Below are 17,337 nucleotides of genomic sequence, written 5' to 3'. Positions count from 1 at the left end.
TGGGATACTTTGCAGACAGTTCTCAACATACTTTCATAATGACCTAACACTGTAGTACCGTATAGTGTACTGGTTCAGTACTTTCACTGTGGTGGACAGTATCCTGGGCTTTAGTCCTATGACTGCTTGACATCTTCATAGTGAGCACAACAGACTGTGTAGGGGCCAGTTGTGCACATATGACCATGTTGCAATATGTTCAGATATGGACTACCTACACCAGGCTCGTCCAACATTGCTAGTGTATTCCACAACATGGGTGGACATTGGTAAACACTAGCGATGTTCCCTAGGCCATTTCTGATGCTAGTCACAGGGTGTGTTTGTCCTTCGACACACATTGTAACTGGAGTTTGCCATGACATATGTCATGGTTAATATACTGTGCCTCTGTCTACCTCTGACATAACAGTGATTCCCAGGGTTAGCCTACCATCTCCCATATACTCATCTGGATTCCTCTTGAGGGGTGTCAATATGTGGCTCTCTGGCTGACCTGTACCAGGAGTTTACTGAAGAGTAGGGGTGCCTTCTGTGTTATGGATCATTCTGTACAGCTTGTCCTATGTATGTCAGTGCTGGGGTTCAGGTCTCTCATGTGCATAGCTCACTGCCATTCAGATTGTACAAGGTGCAACATGTTCATTCATTCCAGGTTGGACATGGCTTCATACATCAGGCACAGCTTTCCTGTAGCTGGGAAGGATGGCGGTGTGTGGGGCTGCAGTTTGTTTACTCAGGCAACACATGGCATCTGTTCATGCTCTTTGCTACCCCTGGTGGGGTACTGTTGTGGACTTTACAGTTGGTGGAGATGTCTGCTGCAGTATATCCCACAGGGTCTATTGTAGTCAGTTGTGACGCTGATGGAGGATGGCTGCAGAGCCACAGTGAGGTCCCCTTATCTACATCTGCCAACCTTCATGTTTGGGTGGGTATATGGTACATGTTTCTGCGAACACTATAGCCACATGTTTGTCCAGTGCAGGATATTTATCACCTTTTGTACCCAGGTCTCACATTACATGTTAGGTACCTCATAGGTTAACACCTGTGTGGTAATTTGTGGGCACTTACTGTATATCCACGGTGGCTGTCTATACACAGTTCTGCAATTAGCTTGCTGACATGGCTATGGCTACAGTTGTCTGTTTGTAGGTGGCCCTTTTGTGGGTTGCTTGTGTCATCTGGGGGTCGGATATGGTGGGCTGTTTGTACTCCTCTGCATACATGTTCAGTCACAGTCCTTCCATGTTGGCCTATACCTATGGGACATATATACAGAACGGGGGGGGCCAAGACCAGGCCTTGTGGGATGCCACTCATATCCGCTTTGCAGTCTGACATGGATGCGGCATGTCTGACCATGTGAGTTCTGTCCTTGGTCTGGTTTGCAACCCCTCTACTGACATAGGGGTATATATTTCAGCTGCTGAACATATCCATACTGAACTCATATGGTATTGTCTAGAAGCATGTGCACGGTCCAGCTACGCTGTGTGGACCACATTGCCCTCATCAATGACCTTAATGACTGCTTCAAATGGGTCAGACATGTTTTGGGGCAGGTTCTGCAGTTACAACAGCCACACTGTGTAGGGTCCACTATCAGTAGGTCCACAATAGCCTTCTGTCTGCGGTACATACTGACCCTTTCCATAGATGTGTAGAACAAGCTTGTCAGGATCCTGGGGTGGTAGTTTGGAGTATCCATTCAGGCAACACCTTTGTTGTGATGGACCACTGTTGTTGTACACTGCTCTTTGGGTACATATCCTGTGGTAAGGCTGACATTGGGCAGTAGTGTGATTTGGCATTCCATTATTCTTGGAGTCCATGTTGGCCTCAGCACAGGACACCATCACATACCTTTGCTGCTGTGTGTTCTGCTTTGCAGATGATGGCTGTTACCTCAGCATCTGCAATGTCAGGGGACCATCAGTCTGCTGGGATAGGTATTTTGCACTCGGGGGGGGGGGGTGTTTGCACTACACCTGACAGGTTGTATGTTAGCAATATGTGTGTGTGTTTGGTATGTTGTTTGTAATATCTGTGTGATTCGTAGCATATCTGTGGATGCCCAACATGGTTCCTACCATCAGTTGGGTAAGCCTTGTGATTATCCTTAGTGTCCTGTACGTTTTGTATCTTCATAGGTTCATGGGTTCATACAAGGCTATACACCCTAGGCCATTAGTAAGCCTAGCCAGAGTGTGTGTGTCTTTCGCCACCCCTTGCTATGTTCAGTTATGGCCATTTATGAAGTTCTTCACTGTGCCTCTGTCTGGTTGTGACACAGTGAGGACCCCCAGTATACATGTACGGTCATCCATCCACTTGGCAATATTCATGTTGAGGGGTGTCAGTGATTGGCTCTGCCTACCATGGATTGGGATCCTGTTTCTGGGTGTGGGGAGCTTCTGGGTTATGTATCTGTCCCTCCAGCACATCTTATTTCATTATGTGTTGAGGCTGACATCTGTGACTCTCACAGCTCCAATGGCTTTGATTTCCTGTGGTGTAGCATGTCCATTACTCCTGTGTTGGACATGGCCTTGTACAACAGACATACAATGCCTCTGTGTAGGCAGTGTGTGGCTGCAGTCAGCTGGGGTGTCTACAGCCAGGCAGCATATGACATATATTTCACACCCTTTATCCTGTTGGTGAGGTAACTATGAGGTCTTCCGAACTGCTGCAGGTGTCACGTACGGTACATCCCATATGAGTCATTGTACTAGATTATGGGTCTGATAAGGGAACAGTACAGCGGCACAGTGACCTCTATTGATGTTGATGTGAATCCTTTCATGATACGATGTCCAGTATCGACAATCTTCATAGCCACATTGGCATTGTGGGTGTCACATGACAGATTAATGTCGACCTGTGTCCCTAGGTCCCTGATTACTCCTTGCATACATAATGGTTAGACACCTATGTGGTAATTTGTGTGTACCTTGTCTGGTATTTGGTGGGACATTCATACTGTCCAGTGTCTTCGGATGTCTGGGTGGAGTTCTTGTGTGTGAGAGTGTGGTCTGTCGCATGCTACAGACTGTACAGCAGTTTTGACTACAGTTATGTGCACATGGGTGGTCTCTGCTGCTTTGTGCATTGTCAGTTACCTGGCAATATGGGTGTCTGTGCTGCATATGGATACTCCCCCTCCTTTGATGTTTTGGTGCAGGTGTTGGGGCCATAACACATGATATGTGGTATAACCTAGTAGTGCTGGTGTGCTATCACTAGGCTTGCAGCAGCCTTCTGTCACTGCACAGACATCGATGTTCTCCATAATGGGAAGTGCCTCAGGGGCATGTATATTGCAGTTTACACATCTGGCATTGGTCAGCATTACCCTTATGTTTCCTACCACTTATGTTTTCTAGGGTGGTGGGTAGTCTTTTTGGCCTTGTCTACATATGGCTCTATGGAGGCGGCAAAGGCCTTATCCAGTATCCAGACGCACACGGGTAACAGCTGCAAGCCATCCCTGGAACAGTAGCATAGCTTGTCATGCTTGACATCTCAAGCAGACAGACATTAGACCCTCTTGGACTGACAGCTGTAACTGTGCCAGCTGCTAAACATGAGCATTCTGTGTTTGTACTGTGGCATCATTCTTGGTGAGGGTTGGATGCTGCACACAGCCAGTGACATACCGCCCTGGGGTACATACTCAGAGGGACCATCCATGTCTCTTTTGATGTTGACCAGGGAGGTACATCTCAGGTAATTCACACCAGCATGGACATTGAGTGCATCATATTTCTGCTTGCTTTGGGGTGACCTGCGTACTTGTGTTATGTGGCATTTTGTGGCAGCCTACAGGCAGCTTACTCTACCCTTTCCCTTGTTCAGTTTGGTGAGTGGGACAGCAGTGTGTCTGCCTATACAGACACCTATTACGACTGTATCAGGCATGTTGTTTCTCCTTCTGGCCTGTGACTGTTTGGCACACCAGCTTTGCATACTATTCGTTGCATGTGCTATGTTTGAAGGTTGTGGTTGCTTGTGATCTGCTTTGGAGGCTTCTGTTGGTGTGGTGTGTTTGTAATTAAGGCATCCGGGAATATTTGTCTGTGTTTATGTGTTTGGTTTACAGTTGTGGTAGGTCTATGTGGGACTGGGTTTGTGGTGTATGTGGTTACCTTCTCCTCCTGACTAGTTTTGACAGTACTGGGTTGGTGGAGCTCAACCTCTGGTTTGGATACATGGATGCATCTATCACATATATTTGTATTTACTGGGGGGTGTTGTGGTTGTCTGTGTACTTGGGACTGGTGTCACATTGCATCTGGATTCACAGATTCTACTTGTTGTGGCTGGACTTAGTAGATTGTATGTGTGGACATATGTTATGGCCATACTACTGGTCAGTGATTACTTCCCTTTTTATGTTTGCTCTATCATGTGGTAGCTTCCTCATTCTCTTGCATGGTTTGGTAATGGCTGGAGTCCAGCATGCCAGATGCCTGCGTGTATGGCATTGTGTGTTGTTGTTATTTGTGATTGCATACTCCAAGCATTCCTGGCTGTGTTCATGGAATGCCTGTATAACATGTTCTGTGGTGTGTCCCTTATTCTGCACTTGCACGGGGCCTTTTGTGGATTCAACATCAGTTTTGAGGGCTGCAACCTATGCTTTACACATGTTTTTCACTGTGGTATTCTGGCCAGGGACTGGGGTCAGGATGTGTATATCCAGTGTGATTACTCTATGGTCTGGTCTTACCAGTGAGGGGTACACTTCTCATCTTGCCATCCAGTACACATGTTGCTGATTATCACATCCAGTATGCTTACCCCTCTTGTGGGAGTAGTACATTGTTCCTGGGCATTTTGGTTTATGGAATCTGGGTAATTTTCTCCTACTGTGTTGGTTCTAATATAATGCTCCCGGTGTATGTCTGGGTATTTTCAGTCATGCAATATAATGTGGTTTGGGGGGCTTGATATATTCATGTATTCCGACATAGGCCAGGTGCAGTACCTGGTATTAGGACAGTAGTCTGCAGCAGGCTATATACTGGGAGGCGGTGTTAGCCATTGGTATTTGACCATGGCTAATCCATGCTGCTTCTTGTTGTGGTACCAACATGGGGGTGTGGTTATCCTTGCCATTTCTTGCTAGTCACCCTCCTTTTGTAGCTTGTTCAATGTTTTGCAGCTGTACAGCACAGTATGAGGTGTGACCTGGTAGTGTTAGGGTGCTGATGTGAGCCTTGACCCAGTTCTCTATTACAGGACTGGTATCTACATTCTCCATACTGTGTGCGTTTACATTGCACACATCTTGCTGTTTATACATCTGTCATTGGGTAGCATTACATCTAGGTTCCTATCCCTTGTAGAACCTAGGAGGTGGGTTTGTGTTTTGAGACTTACCTATTCAGGGCATGCTGTGGTACTGACAGCCTTTGCCAGTATCCATGGGGCATGGCATGATAGGTGCATGCGACCCCTAGCAGGTGGTGCATCATGTCAAGCTCTGCATGTCTTCCCAGGCTGAAACACATTGGCTCCCCTTTGACTAACTGCATTACTTCAGCCAGTTATTGCACTTGATCATCCCATCGTCATTTTGTGGCTTCATGCTCGGTGAGGGTGGATGTTAGTCAGGGTGCTCAGGTGTGCATATAGTACATGGTGTTACATTACTTAACACATAGCATTCATGCCTCAGGTGGTGCTGCAGGGCTGCCTCTGTCGGATGCGCATATTACACTTCCCTGTACATGTTTGTGAGTGGGTCATGTCATTTTAGGCATCCATGTTATTATTTGAGTGAGTCAGAGGGGGTATCATTCCCAGGGTTCCTACTGAGCCAGTGTATGTGCTATGCGTTGCCTCTTTGCCAAGGCCAGGGCATACTGGGCATGCCTCCTTCTGCCTACTGGGGCAGGCTCAGGTTGTTCCTCCTCCTAGTCACGCTCTGCCTGTGATAGCCTTGGCAATGGTGAGGGGCTGTTTGGCCCGGCCCTATGCTGGTCCTGCTGCAGCTGTTTTCGCAAGATCATATTATGTAGCATAGCACATACCATGATAATTTGGGTACATGTAGTTGGTGTGTACTGCAAGGCTCCACCAGATGTGTCCAGACACCGGAACCGTTACTTGAGCAGCCCAAACACACGCTCTATTACATTACGTGTCTGTGCGTGTGCCTCATTATGGCGTTCCTGTTCAAGTGTGTGTGCGTTTCTGATGGGTGTCATCAGCCATGGCTCCAGTGCATAACCTGCATCCCCCACTAGGTGTCCGTGTGGGATGTCCCCATTGGCAAATGTCTGGTACAGCTGCGTCAAATGCCAGATGTGGGAATCGTGGTAACTCCCAGGGCAGCCAGCACACACATTCATTATTATGCCCTGGGCATCACACACAACCTGGCAGTTGATGGAGGGGAAGCCCTTGCGGTTAATGTAGGCCCTACCCCACTCACCGGCTGGTGCTTTGGTGCATATGTTGCTTGCAGTCTATTACACCCACTACCTCAGGGTATTCGGCTATTTGCTGGAAGAGACGCATATTGCTGGCCAATACCTCACGGGCATTAGGGAAATATACATGATCACCGACATGTGCTGACATGGTGTCCAGGAACTGGTGCAGTACCCTGGAGGCTGATGCCTGTGATATCCCCATCATATCACCAGTTGGTCTCTGGAAGGTACCTGTTGCTAGTATTCTTAGGCCAACACATACCTTGGTTTCCACTGGGATGGGTTCCCCTCTGTTGGTTCTGTGTGTGAGGCGTGGCCTGCACAGCTCAACAATTTGCTGCAGGAGCTCTCTGTCCACTCTATAGCGCTCTACTATCTCCAGCTCATGTAACCCATGGTAGGTGACCCTGGGCCTGTACACTCTTCTCCGTCTCCTCACTGTGGGTTGTCTGGCACCATCTGCATTGTCACCACCCTCAGCAAGTCGCCTATGTCTCATTATGACAGCTATGGCAGCCCCTAACATTTCTGCTCTGAGTTCAGCTTTTTCAGTTTTCACTTCTATTAGCTTACTCCTGTCTTGCAGTGTCTCTTAAGGGAAACATCCTGCACTACTGTTTGCAGAGTTTTAAGTGCTGGGCTGGGCTACTATTCTGCCTGTGTAATTGCCTGCTTCTAATTGTTTTCACCTGCTAGCTTCAGCAGTTATCCCTGCTAGCTTCCTATTAATTCTGTTGATTCCTTTTTCCTCTCTGTTTCCTCAGGGGGGAGCAACGTGCATACTATCAGAAACACGCTCACAGTGGCTTACACGCGCACACACATGCTTACACGGTTCAGAATCTACTTATTTGGGTTAAAACACGCGTACACCCGCGCAAACACTGTTACACGTCTGACAACAGCCTCCAACATACTCAGCCTGCCCTACACGTGCGCACACCCATGCAAACAGTGTTAAACATCTCCCAACACGCTCCCACATGCTCACTCTGCCTTACACGCGCGCACACTGCCCTACTCGCGCTTCATGGTGTGCACACGTGCGCATGCACGCCCAGCAAGAAACTTTGGTGTAGGTAACAGTGTACACCTTCCATTTCTTGACTTTCCATGACTTATCTAGTGGCACACCTCTTTCCATGATCTGTGCCTCTCATCTGTCATGTTACACTGGCCTCCAATGAACTGCATTTCTTTCTACCATTCCCCCCTGTGATGTCACCTATCTCCTACTCTATTCCTCCCCCTTATGTATCTCTTACACTACTCAGACTGTGCTCATTTGCTATGTGATTGTGAGATTCAGTATCCTAACCCTCATTTACATGAGATTGCCTACTAATGCTTAGTTACATGTCTTAGACTCAGCTTCCCCCCTTATCAACCACTACACGGTGGCCATGTTGTTTTTGGTCTGCTGGTCCCTGCATTGTCATTCCATGTATTGCATGAAACCCACATTTGTGGGTTTATAACCTTCATTTTCATATTTTATACAGCGCAGCCCGTTTGCGCGGGGCTGCGCTGGGTTTAAACATCGGTGATCGCCGAAAAAAAAAATTATTTTTTTATTATTTTGGCATCGGGTTATATTGTCAATGGCCACATATTTGGCCATTGGCATACTGCCTGAGTCATATGCACCCTTTTTTGGAGCTGACATGGCTCCGTTGTGGAATTTGCAGAAACGTACTCAGTTGTCAACTGAGTACATTTCTGCAGCTAAAACGTCTCTTACACGGACTGGTTTCTGCTTCGTAGATCGCTAATATACCTCATTTGCATACCTTTCGGATGCAAGTGAGGTATTTAGCATGTCCACGCCCAGTCCGTGTAAGAGACGTTTTAGCTGGTCTCTTACACGGAGTTTAGGGCTGTTCCTGAATCGCGAGGCTTGCATGGAGTGTTGCACGTCTCTTACACTCCGTGCAAGCCTTCGTGAATCCTGCCCAAAGATGTGATGGAAACGAGGAAATCATATGCTAGAGCACTTTCCTTAAAAAAATGCCATCCCCACAGTCCTCATATATCCCATGGTACTCAAAATGAAATATTAGGGCACTTGGAAACTGAAGGAGGCCTTTGTTTTCTATAGAAGCTATTGTGCAAAGAAGATATTTTGAGCCTGGCAGTAAATTCTAAACAGGGTTGTAATGACACCTCCATTGACCAACGTATCTGTGCACAATCAGACAGACTTAAGCTTAAAAACAGGCTAGGAAAATTTTCTTCAGTTCCACAAAGAGAACAGTTCTTTTGGTAACTATATTATGAGTGACATCTTTAAGAATGCTTAAGGATAGAAGTTACCTAGCTGTTATTTGTCATAGCCACTTTCAGCAACTACAAGGAACCAAGCAAGAAAGATCCTTCATGATACGAATATGAAAGCATCAAGTGGCTGTTTGACTCAATGAGTAGAAGAAAGGACTACCAAAAAAGAGGAAAAATAAAGATATTGCTCAATATTTTCTCACGAACGTGTCTCTCAGACACACAATGAAAGGTCAGTCAAATACCACAAACCCAAATAAATTCACAACAAAGGTGACTCTATAGTTTACTTAATTTTTCAGTAATTTTCAGGGAGAGATGCACTCCAGTACTTATTTTGTTAAATTAGTAATATCAGTGGTGGGTAGAACAAGTGATTTTGCTAAAAGAGCATATATTTACAGCAAACTGTGTAACCTTGTTATCATCTTTTTATATCCTGTCTAAGTTTATTGCTTTATGCATACAGATACGCTGAAAAATGTTTAATTCACAGCTTTGTTGTTCCTATGGTTGTGTGTTGCTTAGCAACTTACAAAATGTTAAGAAATCTAATACTGAGTTCTGTTTTCTTGAACATCATTCAAGTTTTGACATATTGTGTATATATAGTTTTACAGATCTGAGTTTGAATGTAAAAGGGCTTAAGTGAAAAAAAAAAACTTTACCTACGTAGGTGTTTGAAAGCTATTTCATCTAATATGGTATTACCTGAAGTAATCAAATTAAAAAAGAAGAATGCAAGAGGCCTACTGGATTTTATGATACACTTGAAGGATGCATACTAACTGGGTTTGATAAAAGGGATGATAGTAGTCTTATCTGCAATTGTGATGGACAGGTTGACAGACGAGATCAGACAGAAGTCCCTGTGGACTATGATGTTTGCAGATGACATTGTGATCTGTAGTGAGAGTAGGGAACAGGTGGAGAAGACCCTGATGAGATGGAGATATAGTCTAGAGAGAAGAGGAATGAAGGTCAGCAGGACTAAGACATAATATATGTGTGTGAATGAGATGGAGGATAGAGGAATGGTGAGGATGCAAGGAGTAGAGGTGGCAAAGGTGGATGAGTTTAAATACTTGGGATCAACAGTTCAGAGTAATGGCGAGTATGGAAGAGAGGTGAAGAAGAGAGTACAGGAAGGATGGAGTGGGAGGAGAAGAATGTCAGGAGTGATTTGTGACAGACGAGTACCTGTAAGAGTGAAAGGGAAGGTCTACAAGAGGGTAGTGAGACCAGCTATGTTATATGGGTTGGAGACAGTGGCATTGACCAAAAGGCAGGAGTTAGAGCTGGATGTGGCAGAGTTAAAGATGTTAAGATTTCCACTGGGTGTGACGAAGGTGGACATGATTAGGAATAAGTTTATTAGAGGGTCAACCCAGGTTGGAAGGTTTGGAGACAAAGCCAGACAGGCAAGATTATGTTGGTTTGGACATGTGCTGAGGATGGATGCTGAGTATATTTGGAAAAAGATGCTAAGGATTAAGCTACCAGGTAACAGGAAAAGAGGAAGGCCTAAGATAAGGTTTATGGATGTGGTGAGAGAGGACATGCAGGTAGCTGGTGTGACAGAGCAAGATGCACAGGGCAGGAAGAAATGGAAACAGATGATCCGCTATGGAGACACCTAACGGGAACAGCTGAAAGAAGATGATGATGATGATGATGAGTAGTGTTATTTTGTAGTAAACAGGGTAAAACTTTGTAAAACAGATTTACAAGAAGGAAGGAAGATAGGGGGCAATGCAGATTAAAGCAGGTAATGAGAAGCTGATTACTGTGAATTTTTATAATTCAAACTACGAAAACCTCTCCTTTTAATCTCCTTGTATGCCGACCATTATGGGACGTGACTTTAATGTTGTCACTAATTCAGTGACTGACAGATCCAATCTGAAGCCTGAAAAAATGTCAGAACACAAAAGATCATACTACAGCTACATGACAAAATGGGGCTCATGGATCCACAGAGGGTTGCACACTCAGGAGACCCAGGGTTCATATTTTCAGCACTGGGGGGACTTCCCATAGCAGACCAAATTACTGGCTAATATTGAAACCAAATTAGCTTAAACACTGTCTGTTCACTGTTCTTGCAGGGGTCTTTGTGATAGGCAGGTTAAGAGCTGGTGAGTAGATTGATTCTCATGTCTAACTTATTCTAACATTATCTTACAGGTTAAAGGGAAACAGGATGTTATCTAGTCTTGTTAATTGCATTTGTAATAACTTGTATATTATGTGTTTTTAAGTTACTAAGTTTAATATATATTTCTTATTTTAAACATTACTATGTAGTAGAACTTAAACCATACAACATGTCTTCTTCTCCTGTGTACAATATTACATATATTAATGTAATTTTGCAGCTTTTTCTCCCAAGTCTTTTGCTGAAAAGGTGATTTGTGCCCAGTCAGATTTACCTTGTCAGCAAATTATTTATTTTATTATTATTTTATTTTTGTTTTACATTTGTTGACTGGGCTAGTCTAGCTGGATATATGTCCATTTTCAGTGGAGGCCCGGGGAGAAAAGCTCCAGTAAGAATTATAAGGTTTATAAAGAAGTTACAACAGAAGTTTTAACAGATATTATTCTGACAGGATTTTTTTTTTTTGTATTTAAATAAATACATTCTTTATGCAAGCTAAACATTTGGTGTAACTTCTCAAGCAAGAATGTAATGAATTTATGAAGCAAAATCCTATAGGATCCATACTTACAGTCCCTTGGTGGAGTCCTATAAACTGCACATAACAGCTTCTTATTCAGATGGCAAGGCCTTTTATCCTTATAAGAGAGATGGCCAAAGATAAGAACTGGAGAGAAGGAATAAGATGTTCCATATAAATTGTATGAAAATAAAATTAGGATGGCTGATGTAATCACATTGTGAAAACCTCCACGTTTCCTACTACTATGAATCAAATCAGTAATGCTGTATTGCAATGATGGCAATGGAAGAAGACTAATATCCCATCAAGATTATCAATTAGCCATATTATTAACACCATATAAAACCTTATATTATATAAATCTATCTCCTAAAGTGGAATAAATCAAATAAAAGTTGTTAAAAAGCTTTGTCTGGTCATACTCAGGTGCAAACTGTTGCAAATTCAAAGACTATTTACTTATACTATAATCTCCATGTTTCTCCGGATGATTTGGTAATATTTATTTATTTTACATTTATTTTATTTGATTTTACATTTGTTAACCGAGGGTGTCTGACTGAGCTGAAAAGGCCCTTTTTCAGCAGAGGCCTAGGGAGAAAAGCTCCACACAGAAAAATAATTACATATACATTTAGATATTTCGACATGATCAGTATACACACAAATTACAATAGACATGTTTTTACAGTGATATGCAGCACATCAGCAGTTACATTGGAGAGAAGAAACAAGAAAACATTAATTTAAAAATAAAGGTAATTAACAGATTTGTGGTGTACAGCTGAAATTTGGAACATAGGTAGAATGCATACATAGTACATAGGTACAGTACATACATTGTACACTAGCCAGTGTTTGTGAGTAAGAGTGAAAACTGTTATCAAGTACTCCAGGTTTAGTATATATACCTTATCCGCTTTCACTAGCCTGGGGAGCAGTCATTGCACTGACATCTTTGCTTGAGATGTTGCCTAATGAGGTTTTTAAAAGAGGCTATAGACAATGCGTTTTGTATGCTAGTGGGGAGAGAGTTCTATTTTTTAGCCACTGAACTACTATATAGTGTGTCTCCAAAGCTATTATAGCTGTTGGTGACTTCTAGTACTAGTTTGCTTGATGATCTAAGAGGCCTTTTGGCTGAGTGATGTTGCACTAGGTTTTTGAGGGTAGGACACTTATTGGGGAGGTAATAGATAGAATGACAGAGGTAGAGCTGATTGTAGGTTAGGAGGTTGGGCAATTCAAGCCAGTGGAGTTGTTTCAAAGCAGTACAGTGATGAGTTCCATATGAGCAATTTGCAGCAAAGTGGGCAATTCTGTTATAGCAGGCTTCCATTTTGCTTAGTTCAGTTTTGTTGAGATTAGTCAGAATGAGAGATGCATACAGTAGAGTGAATAGAAGCTGTAAGCGAGCAATGGCTGATCTTGTGTTGTTGGTAAGAAATGGTTTGATACCATAGAGTGATCCCAGTTTGGCATGTACTTTTTTAATAGTTAAGTTGAGATGACTATCAAATTTTAGGTGGGAGTCTATGGTTATTCCCATTAGCTTAGCCTGTGCCACTGGAGCGATTGGAGTAGCATTTGTGGAGTAGATAGTGAATTGACTGTTATCAATGTTTTTGTTAGAACTGGTTATAATCATAAGCTGGGTTTTCTTTGGATTAAGGATAAGATGGGCTTTGGTAAGGTAGTTTTCAATGTCAGAGAATGATAGTTGAGTTGTTTGCAGAAGGGTGGGAATATTTTGTGCAGCACAGATTAAGATTGTATCGTTTGTATACTGAATGATAGATGCATGCTGTGTGGAGGTATGGAGGTCATTTATGAAAATTCTGAATAGTAGTGGTCCTAAGATAGATCCCTGTGGGACTCCTATAGTTATGGGCAGCTGAGGAGAGAGAGAATGTTCTCATTTCACAGCCTGGTACCTGTCAGTTAAGTAACTTTGGAACCAGGTCACAGTGGAATTTTATAGGTGATATTGGTTTAGTTTGCTTAGTAGGATTTGATGTGAGACTGTGTCAAATGCTTTGGACATATCCAAAAAAAAGTGGTGATATCTGCAGGCCTTCATTTTTGAGACGGTTTATTGTGTCTGAGAAGCAGAGGATGGCTGTAGTGGTACTATGGGCAGGTCTGAAACCATGTTGAGTAGGTGACAGAATGTTGTTGTTTAGGAGATATTTTAGCACCTGGGATGGATGCATTTTTCGAGGGTTTTGGCCAGGGGGGCGAGTATAGCAATGGGTCTATAGTTATTAGGTTCAGTGGAGGTGCCACCTTTATGTATGGGTGTAACATAGGATATTTTCCAGAGTTTGGGCACATAGTTTTCAGCAATTGATCTGTTTATGACAGTGGAGAATGGGATAGCAATAACATCTGCTGTGAGTTTCAAGAAATAGCTGGGGGGTAGGTTGGCTGCTGTTGATGAGGTTTTTAGTTTGGAGAGCATGCTTTTGATTGAGGTGGTAGAAAATGTTTTGAGGGTAAAGCTTGTATTAGTATTATTTGTGTTGGGGGGATAGTGAGGTTGGAATTGTCCTGTGATACTAAGGAAAGAACTGAATTCACAAAGTTGGAGTTGAATTGTATTTCAATGGGAACTTTAGTGTTGGGGTGGTTGGTTTGGGGGTAGCCTTTTGAGTGGGTTTTAGTAGCTGGTTTACATTTTTCCAAAATTTGGGGGGGGGGTTGTGTTGGTATTTAGTTTATAATGTCATGTAGTAGGATTTTTTTGTCCAGCCTAATGCATTTTCTTGCACGGTTGTGCAGATCTTGGTACCTAGTTAGGCTTTGTGTTTCTTTGTTTTTTGATAGCAAAGCCAGACAGTGTCTCTGGACTTGAGGATTTGTTTGGTTTCTTTACTGAGCCAGGAGTTTGTAGAGATTCTAACCTTGATTTTGCACAATGGAGTGACAGTGTCTAGGTGTTGTAGAAATGTTTTGTTGAAATATGCTACAGCCTGGTTAAGTGGGAGGGTTTTTAGGTGGGGTCCAGTCATAGATATAGAGTACTGAGGACCTCAGGAGAGAATTTTTTTGTGTTTCTAGAGGATTTATAGTTAGTGGTTTTGCATAGGCTTGTTCTACTATGTATAAGGTATATTATGTTGTGGTCACTTAAGGTATCTGGGAGACTGCCTGTGTGGGGGGTACAATGTGGGGTTGTCAAGACCCAGTCAAGGATGGATTCCCTTTTAGATTTTTTATCACATCTAGTTGGAATTTGGACTAGCTGCTGGTAGCCATGGATATTTATTAGATTACTTGGTGGTTCTGATATACAGGTGAATCAGTCTAGGTTGAAATCCCCCAGAATAAGGGTTTCTTGTGAGTATGTGGAAGAACACCAGGATAAGAAGTCTTCAAGGATAGCAGGTGTATTACCAGGTGGAATATAGATCACAATCCTGATGATAATCTTTTTAGGGTGAAGTTGAAGTTGTGAGATAAGTATGTCCCAATTATTGGGGGAGGGGTAGGAGTATGGTATTTGATGTAAAGTTAAGTTGGACTTATACAGTAAGGCAGTTCCACCACCTTTACAAAGTGGTCTGTCTTATCTAATGATATTGTAGCCAGTAAGGAGAACTTCTGAGTAGTTATGTTTTTATTTAGCCATGTTTCCATTAAAGCAACTATGTCTGGGGAGTAGTGTGATATTGTTGCCTGGAGTTCAGGTATTTTATTTTTGATACTTCTAATATTAATATTTAGCATTAAGAGATGGTTGGTTTTGCTGCTGTTGTTGATTTGCCCAGGGATGAAGATAATGGGGGTATTATGTTCTGATAATTGGGTTGGAGAAGTTTGTGTTGGACAGGATGGATTTGGGCCTGGGTTGGGGTGGATGTCACCTCTTATGGTAAACCTGGTGTTGAAATGGTGATATAGATGATTGAGTTTGGTGATGAGTGTGAGAAAGTATTGTGTTTTTTGGAGAAGGAATGAGAGCATATGTGTTTAGTTTTGAACTGGTCAGTTATGTAGTTTTTAAACAATTGTGGGCAGATATTATTATTGTAATGTGTGGTTTCTGTATATGACAGTGCATAATATAATGTTGTGCTACTAAGTTTAGGAATATTGCTAGAGTGATAACTTGTGGAATTGTAAAGAATTATGAGAAGACAGACTAGACTTAGTTGTGTGATAGTCATGGTTATAAAGTTTAAGTTGGTTCTAGGTGGAGGTTTGGATAGGAATTATAGGGTTGTAGTATATGTGGATGGGTAAGTAGTGTGGGTGATGTAATAATGGCTAGAGGGAATGTGGTTGGGAGTATTGTGTGGTGGAGCAAGTGGGTGTGGTGTAATGTGATCTGACTAGAGGAGTTGTGATTGGTGGAGGTGTAAGTGAGATTGAGGTGTAGGTGTGGTTGGGATTATTATAAATGTAGAGGTACTGGGGGGCTGATGGGAATTGAGGGGAAGGCAGGGGAGCAGAGAGCCCAAGTGTTAGTGAGGGTGAACCGTGTGGGGCTGAGCCCATCAGGACAAAAGTGATGGATGGCAGAAAGTAAGTGTTACTTTACAAATTTGAACACTTTAACCAATTCCTGAGGTCTAATGGCCTACCAGCAAGCATAACTCAATTGCTGAAGAACACTTGTGTCCTGGTGGGAGACTAATAATTTAAATAATGCTCCATGCACAGCAGGAATCTAATATAGACTTAGTATTGGGAGAAGGGAAATAGCACAAGGGGTGTAAACTAGGTGCAATGCAAATAAATCAGCCAAACCAGAGAGACAAGCAGTGGAAATCTATCAGTGAAGGCCTCAGAGGGGGTGAGTAATAATTCAAACTCTACCTGTAAAGTGAAGGAGAGAAGAGACAGCAACATTTATTAAGGATGTTAATATCTGTTAGAGAAAACTAACCCCCCCCCCCCCCCATCAAAACAGCATACTAGGGTTTGTACAATTAGGTACTGGCTGGGATTCATAGAAGTACCAACACTTAAGGTGTGGGTAATTCTAAGACTAAGATAGCATGGTAATGCAGGGGTCAAAATAGTATGGTATACAGTGCATGCTATTGATGGCACAGTGGCATGGAAATGATGAATCATACACAAGTGAGCCACATGGATTTTCCAAATCTCAATATCCAAAGTGGTGGACTGATTCAAAAACATAACATAGGCTCATTGTACCATATGAATAACCATTTTTTAGGCATGAAAATTCAGTGTATATGAAGGGAGTGATGCTTGGAGTAGCAGGAGCAGCACAGCAGTATGTGTTAGGAGCTTTAATCAGAGCCAGTGTTGTGTACCACGTCCACCTCCTCTAATACCTATAATAGATGAGGTGCAGACAATATGTGACACACCACCAACTCACAGACCAGCAAATTGTGGATCATTTCCAAGAGGAAAGCAAAACACAAGGGACCCAGTCAAACTGTGTCATCTACAAGCGGAATCCGTGGTGTGTGTGTGTGTGTGTGTGTGTGTGTGTGTGTGTGTGTGTGTGTGTGTGTGTGTGTGTGTGTGTGTGTGTGTTTGTGTGTGCAGGGTATGCCCATCCCTATAAACAGTAAGCCATGTGTCACCTTAACCATTTTAGCTACGGGGATACTTCAGCAAACTACATGGGAAATTTTTAGGTATAATGCAAATGTTAGCCTAATTAATCTTAACTAAGTTTTTTTCACATCATACTACAGCATATGGAGAATCATATCTGGGTCCCTAGGAAAGGAGCAGCACCATGTATACATTTTACAATATAGCTTGTTTCTTCAAGGTCCTGAGAGCCACATATTACCTGCATAATGTCATTAAGACCTCTCTAGTCCAGGCAATCTGTGATACATCAATGAGAAAGCTTCCACACTTAGAGCTGTCAGGTGGTCTGTCAAACCCAGGGCATCATTTATAATATATGTCTTTCTATCACCTGGACTTTCCAA

This window comes from Protopterus annectens, chromosome 9.part0 (assembly GCF_019279795.1).
Source record: "Protopterus annectens isolate FY-2018-M chromosome 9.part0, PAN1.0, whole genome shotgun sequence".
Taxonomy (NCBI): domain Eukaryota; kingdom Metazoa; phylum Chordata; order Ceratodontiformes; family Protopteridae; genus Protopterus; species Protopterus annectens.
Note: the sequence above shows the minus strand (reverse complement) of the source record.